This window comes from Hylobates moloch, unplaced genomic scaffold (assembly GCF_009828535.3).
Source record: "Hylobates moloch isolate HMO894 unplaced genomic scaffold, HMol_V3 SCAFFOLD_9, whole genome shotgun sequence".
NCBI lineage: Eukaryota > Metazoa > Chordata > Mammalia > Primates > Hylobatidae > Hylobates > Hylobates moloch.
In genome coordinates, this window is record NW_026652284.1 from 74,694,704 (window position 1) to 74,706,945 (window position 12,242).

At 40.4% G+C, this 12,242-nt stretch overlaps 1 pseudogene; it reads left to right on the forward strand.

Annotated features, from left to right (window-relative positions):
• The first annotated feature begins 132 nt into the window (after positions 1-132).
• On the forward strand, positions 133-11,967 carry LOC116813838 (large ribosomal subunit protein eL31-like; annotated as a pseudogene).
• The last annotated feature ends 275 nt before the right edge of the window (positions 11,968-12,242 follow it).

Here is a 12,242-nt window from a genome sequence, read left to right on the forward strand (position 1 = left end):
GGTTCAAACCCTGTCGTTCCGCCGCGTTGCAGAGCCACAGCGGTCCCCGGGTGGTGAAGTGCGGAGACGGGGTTTTGGAGAGGGTGGAGGAGGGGGAGGGAAAGCTGCCAACTTTGGATACCAATCCCGTACACCCACCGAAGGGGATGTCCCACTTTTTCCAGCGCTGGGAGCAAAGAGATAACAGTGAGCGAGGTTGAAAAGTAAGACATTGGTTTAAATAGAGAAAACTGTTGTTTCAACAAACGAAGAGATTCTTTGTTTTCTTGTCTGTAAAATGTGAAAAATCGTACCTAACCCATAGGCTGATTGTGAGGAGTAATTGAAATAAAATTCGAGGAATTGTATAACATGAAGTACCAGGAACAATAAAACAAGAGACAGAATGAAAAGTAAGCCTCTCTGTCGGGTGTTGATGAGCTTTGGAGCAACGAGATAAACACAGCGGGTTTGGTAGTCTAAATGGCACAAACCCTTAGCAGAGCAACTAGGAAATAGCTTGTAAAATTACACTTGCCTACCACTCTTCTAGGAAAGTTCTCGCCCACGTATCTACAAATACAAGAATATTCATAGCAAACTTTATAAGTTGCAAAAGAGCAGGAAACATAAGTGCCATTGACAGAAGTAATAAGTAAACAGTGGCGTATTTATATAATAGTATATAGCAGGTATGGAGAATGAATCAGTACTATATTTACTAGCATGAAAAACCCAAAAAACAGGGTTGGTGGGCGCGTTGGCTCACGCCTGTAATCCCAGCACTTAGGGAGGATGAAGCGGGAGGATCGCTTGAGCCCAGAAGTTGGAGAACTGCCTGGGCAATATAGCGAGACCCCGTTCTTCACAAAAAGAAAAAAAAAAAGACACAAACCAAAACAAAACAAGTTTAACTCCCCTCATCGCAAGCCGGGTGCAGTGGCCTGTTCCTGTGGTCCCAACTTCTCGGGAAGCTGAGACAGGAGACTCTCTTAAGCCCAGGAGTTGGAGGCCAGTGGGGACACCCATCTCTTAGAAAAGGAAATAAAAAATATATAATGTAAAATAACATCTATATAATTAAAAACGTGCAAAAGAATATAAAATTTTAGGAGTGTACATATGTCATGAAATTACAAAGTCATGCATTGGAGTAACTAAAATTTCAAGATAGTGGTAAACTGGAGGGAGATGTAATGGAGAAGAACAGAAAGGCTTCACATGCCTTGGTAATGTTTTGTTATTTAGGTTAGTGTTAATTTCACAAGCATGCCTTACATTATTGTTTGTACCTTCTGGTATGTCTGAAATATTTAATAATTAATGAATTTCTAAAGTAAATCTCCTATCCACATCCTTCCTGAGCCATCCAGTTTCCTCTATTAGCTAGCTATAGTTTATCTTTTATTATTTGTTCTTGCATTGATATTTATTGCTTCTAATATTTTTCTGTTTTCTGATTCTTGCCTTTTTTTTTTTTTTTTTTTTTTTTTGGAGAAACAGAGTCTTGCTTTGTTGCCCAGGCTAGTCTCAAACTCTTGGCTTCAAGCAATCCTCCTGCCTCAGCCTCCCAAAGTGCTGTGATTATAGGTGTGGCCACTGTGCCCCGCCCCTTCTTCTGTGTTTAGGCTTATATGCTGTTCTGTTTCTAATTTCTGCCACTGATGTTTATTTTTATTCATATTTCTTATTTATTAGTATATGTGTTTATGTATATAAATTTTCCCCTAAGCTCTGCCTTAACCAATGTACTATATAGTGCTTTTATTGTTGTCATTTTTACAGTCTGATTTTCTTAGCATTGATATCCTTTTTTTTTTTACATTTTTATTTTTATTTCAACAGTTTTGAGGGAACAGGTGATGTTTGGTTGCATGGAAAAGTTCTTTAGTGGTGATCTCTGAGGTTTTGGTGCACCCATCACCTGAGCAGTGTATACTGTATCCAATGTGTACATAGTCTTTTATCCCTCACTCCCTCGCCCGCCCTTCCCCGCCGCCAGTCCCCAAAGTCCATTATATCATTCTTATGCGTTTGCATCCTCCTAGCTTAGCTCCTGCTTAATAGTGAGAACATACCATGTTTTGTTTTCCATTCCTGAGTTGCTTCACTTAGAATGATGGTCTCCAGCTCCATCCAGGTTGCTGTGAATGCCATTATTTTGTTCCTTTTGTGGTTGAGTTAGTAGTATTTATTTATATATATATATATACCACATTTTCTTTATCCACTCGTTGGCCAATGGGCATTTAGGCTGGTTCTGTATTTTGGCAACTGTGAGCTGTGCTGCTAAAAACATGCGTGTGCAAGTGTCTTTTTCATATAATGACTTCTTTTCCTTTGAGTAGATACCCAGTAGTGGGATTATTGGATCAAATGGTAGTTCTACTATTAGTTCTTTAAGGAATCTACATACTGTTTTCCATAGTGGTTGTACTGGTTTACATTCCCACCAGCAGTGTAAAAGTGTTCCCCTTTCACCACATCCATGCCAACATCTGTTATTTTTTTATTTTTTAATTATGGCCATTCTTGCAGGAGTAAGGTGGTATCTCATTGTGGTTTTGATTGGCATTTCCCTGATAATTAATGATGTTGAGCATTTTTTCATTTCTTTATTGGCAATTTTTATATATATATATATATATATTTTTTTTTTTTTTTTGGGACGGAGTCTCGCTCTGTTGCACAAGCTGGAGTGCAGTGACTCGATCTTGGCTGACTGCACCCTCTGCCTCCCTGGTTGAAGCAATTTTCCTGTCTCAGCCTCCTGAGTAGCTGGGACTACAGGCATGCACCACCACCTCCAGCTAATTTTTGTATTTTTAGTAGAAATGGGGTTTCACCATGTTAGCCAGGCAGGTCTTGAACTCCTGACCTCAGACAATGCTCACCTCGGCCTCCCAAAGTGCTGGGATTACAGGCGTGAGCCACTGTGTCCAGCGAATTTGTATATTTTCTTTTAAGAATTGTCTATTCGTGTCCTTTGCCCACTTTTTGATGGGATTATTTATTTTTTTCTTGCTGATTTGTTTGAGTTCTTTGTAGATTCTGGATATTAGCCCTTTGTTGGATACGTAGTTTGTGAAGATTTTTCTCCCACTCAATGGATTGTCTGTTTACTCTGCTGATTATTTCTTTTGCTGTGCAGAAGCTTTTTAATTTAATTAGGTCCCATCTATTTACCTTTGTTTTTGTTGCATTTGCTTTTGGATTATTGGTCATGAACTCTTTGCCTAAGCTGGTGTCTACAAGAGTTTTTCCTATGTTATCGTCTAGAATTTTTATAGTTTCAGGTCTCAGATTTAAGTCTTTGATCCATCGTGAGTTGATTTTAGTATCAGGTGACAGATGGGGATCCAGTTTCCTTCTTCTACATGTGGCTTGCCAATCATGCCAGCACCATTTGTTGAATAGGGTGTCCTTTCCCCACTTTATGTTTTTGTATGCTTTGTCAAAGATCAGTTGGCTATAAATATTTGGCTTTATTTCTGGGTTCTCTATTATGTTGCACTGATCTACATGCCTACTTTTATACCAGTACCATGCTGTTTTGGTAACTATAGCCTTGTAGTATAGTTTGAATTCAGAGAGTGTAAGGCCTCCAGATTTGTTCTTTTTGTTTAGTCTTGCTTTGGCTATCTGGGGTCTTTTTTTGTTCCATATGAATTTTAGGATTTTTTTTTCAAGTTCTGTGAAGAATGATGATGGTATTTGAATGTGAATTGCATTGAATTTATAGATTGCTTTTGGCAGGATTGTCATTTTCACATGATTCTGAAGCAGCATCATTGTCTGGGGTAATACCCAAGGCTTGTTGTCTCACACCAAGGGAATCGAGGACATGGACACACACATGAAGTGAGGTTTAATAGCACAAGAAAGAGAAAGGAGAACAGCTCCCTCTCTTGAAGAGGGGGAGGGAGAGAGAGAGAGAGAGACAGACAGACAGACAGACAGACATGGGGGCAGCTCCCTAATGGTAATTCTAGCCCGTGGGGGAATGCACCAGATTTTATAGACAGGCTTGAGGAGGCAGTGTCTGCTTTACATAGGGCCTACAGATTGGTTGGACCGGGTGTAATGTTTACATAGTCTGCGAGGAAGCTGGCTGCCCTACCCTAATCTTATTATGCAAATAGGCTTTATACTTGGTCAGTACCATGTTGTCTGCTCCCTACTGCACACATGGTTGGAAAAGAAAAGGGAAGATGGAGCCACCATTTTGAACATGCCTAGTCCCAGGTGGCCTTTTCCTGTTGGCACAACTGCTGGCATTCACCCATGCAAGCTTCCAGCTTGCTTGTACATGTGTGCAGCTCCATTTTACAGGCTGCTCTTTGTTAGAAACAAGATGATTTGGGGGCTGCTTTTCATTAAAAGGAAAACCTTACTGAGGACTTCCTCACCCTCACTATCTGCCTAAATAATTTATTTTTAACTCCTATATTAAAATTCTGGGCCAGGCACGGTGGCATACGCCTGTAATCCCAACACTTTGGAAGGCTGAGGCGGGCAGATCACTTGAGGTCAGGAGTTCAAGACCAGCCTGGGCAACATGCCAAAACCCCATCCCTACTAAAAATACAAAAATTAGCCAGGCGTGGTGGCATGTGCCTGTAGTCCCAGCTACTTGAGAGGCTGAGGCAGGAGAATCGCTTGAACCCAGGAAGCAGAGGTTGCAGTGAGCTGAGATTGTGCCATTGCACTCCAGCCTGGGTGACAGAGTAAGACTCCTCAAAAAATAAATTAATGAATTAAATTAAATAAAATTCTTCCCATCCATAAGTGTGGGATGTGTTTCCATTTGTTTGTGCCATCTATTATTTCTTTCAGCAGTGTTTTGTAGTTTTCCTTGTAGAGATCTTTCACCTCCTTGGTTAGGTATATTTCTAAGTATTTTATTTAATTTTTTTTTTTTTGCAGATGCTGTAAAAGAGGTTGAGTTCTTGATTTGATTCTCAGCTTGGTCATTGTTGATATAAAGCAGTGCTACTGATTTGTGTACATTGATTGTGTATCCTGTCAGATCTAGGAGCTTTTTGGATGAGTCTTTAGGGTTTTCTAGGTATACAATCACATCATCAGCGAACAGCAACAGTTTGACTTTCTCTTTACTGATTTAAGTGCCCTTTATTTATTTCTCATCTGATTGCTCTGGCTAGGACTTCCAGTACTATGTTGAATAGAAGTGGTGAAAGTGGGCATCCTTATCTTGTTTCACTTTGCTGTGGGAATGCTTTCAACTTTTCCCCATTCAGTGTAATGTTGGCTGTGGGTTTGTCATAGATGGCTTTTATTACCTTGAGGTATGTCCCTTCTATAATGATTTTGCTGAGGGTTCTAATCATAAATGGAGGCTGGATTTTGTCAGGTGCTTTTTCTGCATCTATTGAGATAATAATGATTTTTGTTTTTAATACTGTTTGTATGATGTATCACATTTATTGACTTACTTATGGTAAACTATCCCTGCATCCCTGATATGAAGCCCAACTTGATTGTGGTGGATTATCTTTTTGATATGCTGTTGGATTTGGTTAGGTAGTATTTTGTTGAGGATTTTTGCATCTGTGTTCACCAGGGATATTGGTCTGTAGTTTTCTTTTTTTGTTATATCCTTTCCAGGTTTTGTTATAAGGGTGATACTGGCTTCATAGAATGATTCAGGGAAGATTTCCTCTTTCTCTGTTTTTTGGAATGGTTTCAGTAGGATTGGTACCAGCTCTTCTTTGAATGTCTGATAGAATTCAGCTGTGAATCCACGTGGTCCTGGACTTTTTTATTGCTGGCAATTTTTAAATTACTGTTTTAATCTCACTACTTGTTACTGGTCTGTTCAGAATTTCTGTTTCTTTTTTATTTAATCCAGGAGGGCTGTATATTTGCAGGAATGTATCCACCTCTTCTAGATTTTCTAGTTTGTGTGTGTAAAGATGTTCATAGTAGCCTTGAATGATCTTTTGTATTTCTGTGGTATTAGTTGTAATACTTCTTGTTTCATTTCTAATTGAACTTATGTGGATCTTCTCTCTTCTTTTCTTGGTTAATCTCACTAATGGTCTATCTCTTTTGAAAGAGCCAGCTTTTTGTTTCATTTATCTTTTATATTTATTTATTTCAATCTTATTTAATTTGGCTCTGATCTTTGTTATTTCTTTTCTTCTGCTGGGTTTGAGTTTGGTTTGTTCTTGTTTCTGTAGTTATTTGAGGTGTGACCTTAGATTGTCTATTTGTACTGTTTCACACTTTTTGATGTAGGCATTCATTGCTATGAACTTTCCTCTTAGCACCACTTTTGCTGTGTCCCAGAGTTTTTGATAAGTTGCATCACTATTATCATTCAAATAATTTTTTAATTTCCATCTTGATTTCATTGTTGACCCAAAGACCATTCAGGAGCAGATTATTTAATTTCCATGTATTTCTGTAGTTTTGAGGGTTCCTTTTGGAGTTAATTTCCAATTTTATTTCACTGTGGTCTGTGAGGGTACTGATATAATTTCAATTTTCTTAAATTTATTGAAACTTGTTTTGTGGCCTATCATATGGTCTCTCTTGGACAATGTTCTATGTACCGATGAAAAGAATATATATTCTGAAGTTGTTGGATAGAATGTTCCGTAAATATCTGTTAAATCTATTTGTTCTAGGGTATAGTTTAAGTCCATTGTTTCTTTGTTGACTTTCTGTCTTCATGACCTGTCTGGTGTTGTCAGTGGAGTACTGAAGTCCCCATTATTATTGTGTTGCTGTCTGTCTCATTTCTTAGGTCTAGTCATAATTGTTTTATGAATTTGGGACCTCCAATGTTAGGTGCATATATATTTAGGATTATGATATTTTCCTGTTGGACTAATCATTTTATCATTATATAATGTCCCTCTTTGTCTTTTTTTTAACTGTTGTTACTTTAAAATCTTTTTTGTCTCATATGAGAATAGCTACTCCTGCTTGTTTTTGGTTTCCATTTGCATGGAATATCTTTTTCCACCCCTTTACCTTAAGTTTATATGAGTCCTTATGTGTTAGATGAGTCTCTTAAAGATAGCAGATACTTGGTTGGTGAATTTTTATCCATTCTACCATTCTGTATCTTTTAAGTGGGGCATTTAGGCTATTTACATTCAACGTTAGTACTGAGAGGTGAGGTACTGTTCTATTCATCATGCTAGATGAATAGAATAGGGCCAATGAGGTTATGTTCCAGAGGGGATTATGGCTGCCTCTGTCACCAGGGAAGTGGTAGAAAACCAGTAGTGATAGGCCTCACCCAGCTCCCAAGCAGTTAACGGGGCCAGTCTCATTTCTACTGTGTCCCTGCTAACAGCACCAACTTTATCTCCAGGCAGCCTTCAGGCGAGAGTCAGACCTAGCCCCAGGCTATAAGTTTCCCCACTGAGAAAGCAAGTATGGCTTTCAAGCCATGCCTCACCCCACCTGCCCACACTCTCCACCATAACTCCTGCTCTCCTATCTGCAGCAGTTTTCGTTTGCCCCTGGATTCTGCTCAAGAGAGTTCACACCCAGTCAAAATTATTACAGAGTTCATTTAGAAGCTTCTTTCACCCTGTGACCCCTCCCAAATTCCACCAGCTGCTTTCCCTGAGGGCCCGTATGAGATATAGTCAGGGATGGCTTCCCTGGGCTTGAACTGAAGAATGGCAATGCCTACTTGGCTCTTCCCACTGCTGCTTCTACTTTTATATTTCACGCTAAATCTGTTTCAGCTCTAGGTAAGGTTAAAGCCCTCTTCCATAATCTGGATTTTTGGGTTCCCCAGTGGGGATGTGTGTTCAGAGGCAGGTTTTCTACCTCTCATACTTTGGGAACTCACAGTTTTTCACCAGTCTTGAAGAAATGGCAGCGGCCTGCCACTTCTTTAAAAGGATCTGTGATTTCTTGTGGTTTTTCTGGTTCACTTCTGCAGTGGTTCCTGGAGCAAATGTCCATGGTGTGAGTCTTCACACGCTGTTCTGTCCATCCAAGTGGGAGCTGCACGTCAGCCCTGTCTTCTATCTGCCATCTTCCTTGGTCTTCCTGATACCTTTTTGACCCAAGAGTAGTGTGAGTTAGCTATTTAAAATTAATAGACTAAGTTTAGAGCAGTTTTGTTACCAGAAAGTGGTCCCGATCTAGACCCCAAGAGAGGGTTCTTGGATCTCTTGCAAGAAATAATTCAGGATGAGTTCATAGATAGAAGTGAAAGCAAGTTTATTAAGAAAGTAGAGGAATAAAAGAATGACTACTCCATAGACAGATCAGCCCCAAGGGCTGCTGGTTGCCTATTCTTATGTTTATTTCTTGATTATACACTAAACAAGGGGTGGATTATTCTTGCCTCCCCTTTTTACACCATATAGGGCAACTTCCTGACGTTGCCATGACATTTGTAAACTGTCATGGTGCTGGTGGGAGTATAGCAGTGAGGACAACCAGAAGTCACTCTTGTTACCATCTTGGTGTTAGTGGGTTTTAGCCGGCTTCTTTACTGCAACCCGTTTTATCAGCAAGGTCTTTATGATCTGTATCTTATGCTGACCTCCTATCTTATCCTGTGACTTAGAATCTCTTAACCATCTGGGAATGCAGCCCAGTGGGTCTCAGCCTCATTTCACCCAGCCTATATACAAGATGGAATCTCTTTGGTTTAAACACTTCTGATAGTTTTACTGTATAAAAAATCGAGCAGATAGTACACAGAGTTCCCATATACTCTCTCTTTCCCCATTTAAAGATTCCTCTATTATTGTCTTGCAGTAGCTTGGTACTTTTACTACAATTGATGAACCAGTAGTGATACATCATTATTAAATAAAGTCCATAGTTTACATTAGGATTTACTTTTAGTGTTGTACAGTTTCGACAAATATATAATGCCATGTATCTGCCCTTACAGTCTAATACAGAATAGTTTCACTGTCCTAAAAATTCCTTGTGCTCCACCTTTTTATCTCTCCCTCTGTCCTCACAACCACTGATCTTTTTACTGTTTATATAGTTTGCCTTTTTCAGAATGTAATATAATTAGAATCATACAGTATGGATCCATTTCAGACCAGCTTTTTTCCCTAAGTAATATGCATTTGAGGTTCCTCCATGTATTTTCACGGCTTGATAGATCATTTGTTTTTATTGCTGAATAAAACTGTCTAGATATAACATAGTTTATCCATCCAAGCAAGACCTTGTCTCTAAGAAAAGGAAACTGCTCTAAAAAGTAAAACCTATTAATTTTTAAAAAGGTAAGAACCATCAGGAATGGTGGCTTATGTCTGTAATCCCAGCCCTTTGGGGGACTGAGGCAAGAGGATTGCTTGAGCCCAGGAGTGCAAGACCAGCCTTGGCAACATAGCAAGACCTTTTCTCTACAAATAATATAAATAATTAGCCTGATGTGGTGGTGTGCACCTTTGGTCCTGGCTACCCAGGAGGCTGAGGCTGGAGAATCACTTGAATCCAGAAGGCGGAGGTTGCAGTGAGCCAAGATCGTGCCACTGCACTCCAGCCTGGGTGACAGAATGAGACCCCATCTCCAAAAAAATTAAAAAATTTTAAAAAGACCCAACTATATGCTATCTACAAGAAATGCACTTTAAATATAAAGACACAAATGAGTTAATGAATTAAAAAGATTGGAAAAATGTATACCATGCCAACACTAATCAAAAGAAAGCTGAGTGACTACATTAATATCAAAATAGATTTCAGAGCAAAGAATATTACCAAGGATGATTAACATTATGTCATAATGATACAGGGGTCAATTCATCAGGAATTTGTGACAAGCCTAAATCTTTATATATCTAATAACAGAACTTCAAAAAACTTGAAGCAAAAACTGATAAAACTGAAGGGAGAACTAGACCAAAAAAAGAGTTTAGAATAATGTGCATAGCATGCTATTTTTTTATGCAAAAATACTAATGTATGCTTGAATTTATAGGCTACCTATGAAAGGATTATGTAGGAAACTGATAATACTTGTTGCCTCCAGGAAGGGGAGTTTGATGGCTAGGGTACAGAGAGAGAAGGGGGTCTATTCCCATGTGTATATATTACCTATTAAAAATAACCATCCTGGCCAACATGGTGAAATCTCGTCTCTACTAAAAGCACAAAAATTAGCTGGGTGTGGTGGCAGGTGCCTGTAATCCCAGCTACTCAGGAGGTTGAGGCAGGAGAATCGCTTGAACCTGGGAGGCAAAGATTGCAGTGAGCCGAGATCACGCCCTTGCACTCCAGCCTGGGCAACAGAGCAAGACTCTGTCTCAAAAAAAAAAAAAAAAAAATAGAATGTTTGCCAGGCACAGTGGCTTATGCCTGTAATCCCAGCTCTTTGGGAGGCCAAGGCAGGAGTATCACTTGTATCCAGGAGCTTGAGACCAGCCTGGGCAACATAGCAAGACCCCATCTCTACAAAAAATAAAAAATTAGTTGCCCACAGTGGCATGTGCCGAAGACCCAGCTACTCAGTAGCCTAAGATGGGAGGATCACATGAACCTAAATCGAGGCTGCAGTGAGTCATGATCATGCCACTGCACTCAGTCTGCATAACAGAGTGAGATCCTATCTCAAAAAATAATAATAGGCCAGGTGTGGTGGCTCACACCTGTAATCTCAATGCTTTGGGATGCCAAGGCAGAAGGATTGCTTGAGCTAGACAACATGGTGAAACCCTCATCTCTACAAAAAATACAAAAATTAGCCAGGCTTGGTGGTGCATACTTGTGGTTCCAGCTACTCAGGAAGCTGAGGTGGGAGGATTGCTTGCACCCAGGAGGTCAAGGCTGCAGTGTGCCAAGATCATACCACTGCACTCCAGCCTGGGTTTCAGAGCAAGACCCTGTCTCCAAAAGAATAAATAAAAATAGAATTTTTTTTTTTTTTGAGACAAAGTCTCGCTGTGTTGCCCAGGCTGGAGTGCAGTGGCACAATCTCAGCTCACTGCAAGCTCTGCCTCCTGGGTTCACACCATTCTCTTGCCTCAGCCTCCTGAATAGCTGGGATTGCAGGCACCCACCACCACGCCCAGCTAATTTTTTGTATTTTTAGTGGAGATGAAGTTTCACTGTGTTAGCCAGGGTGGTCTCAATCTCCTGACCTCGTGATCCACCCGCCTCAGCCTCCCAAAGTCCTGGGATTACAGGCGTGAGCCACTGCGCCCGGCAAAAATAGAATTTTTACAGTTAAATGAGAACCGAGGAGTAGAGAAAAGTTGTATAAATAACTCTTTCAAAAAACTTTTGTTGGCTTCCTTTCCAGTTTGGGCCTGGCAGAATGGTGCCTGCAAAGAAGGGTGGCAAAAAGAAAAAGGGCAGTTCTGCCATCAACGAGGTGGTGACCGGAGAATACACCATCAGCATTCACAAACACATCCATGGAGTGGACTTCAAGAAGTGTGCCCCTTGGCCGAGCGTGGTGGCTCATGCCTGTAATCCCAACACTTTGGGAGGCTGAGGCAGGCAGATCACAAGGTCAGGAGTTCGAGACCAGCCTGGCCAACATGGTGAAAACCCATCTCTACTAAAAATACAAAAATTAGCCGGGTGTGGTGCTGGGCGCCTGTCATCCCAGCTACTCGGAAGGCTGAAGCAGGAGAATCGCTTGAACCCGGGAGGCAGAGGTTACAGTGAGCTGAGATCGTGCTACTGCACTCCAGCCTAGGTGACAGACCAAGACTCCATCTCAGAAAAAAAGAAGCATGCCCCTCAAGCACTCAAAGAGATCCAGAAATTTGCCATGAAGGAGATGGGAACTCCAGATGTGCACGTTGATACCAGGCTCAACAAAGCTGTCTGGGCCGAAGGAATAAGTAATGTCCCATACCGTATCCATGTGCAGTTGTCCAGGAATGTAGTGAAGATGAAGATTCACCAAATGAGCTCTATACTTTGGTTACCTATGTACATGTTACCACTTTCAAAAATCTACAGTCAGTATGGATGAGAACTAACCGCTCGCTGATCATCAAACACATCAAATAAAGTTATAAAATTGCAAAAAATACCACAAACTTTTGTTGCATAGAACAAAGAAATGTGATGGTTGTTGGAGGAGCCTGTCAGGTCAAGAAATAGTGTTTTTAAGATGAGGGATAACAGAGTGTGTAGAATTATGGGAATAAAGTAATGAGGAGAGTAACCATGATGATGAAGAGACAGAGGGGACATCTGAGACAGCAAAGTATTTAATAGGTAGAGGTGGTACCTGGTGACCAAATAGTGACCTTTGCTAAAAGGAACACCTACTCTCTGGTAAC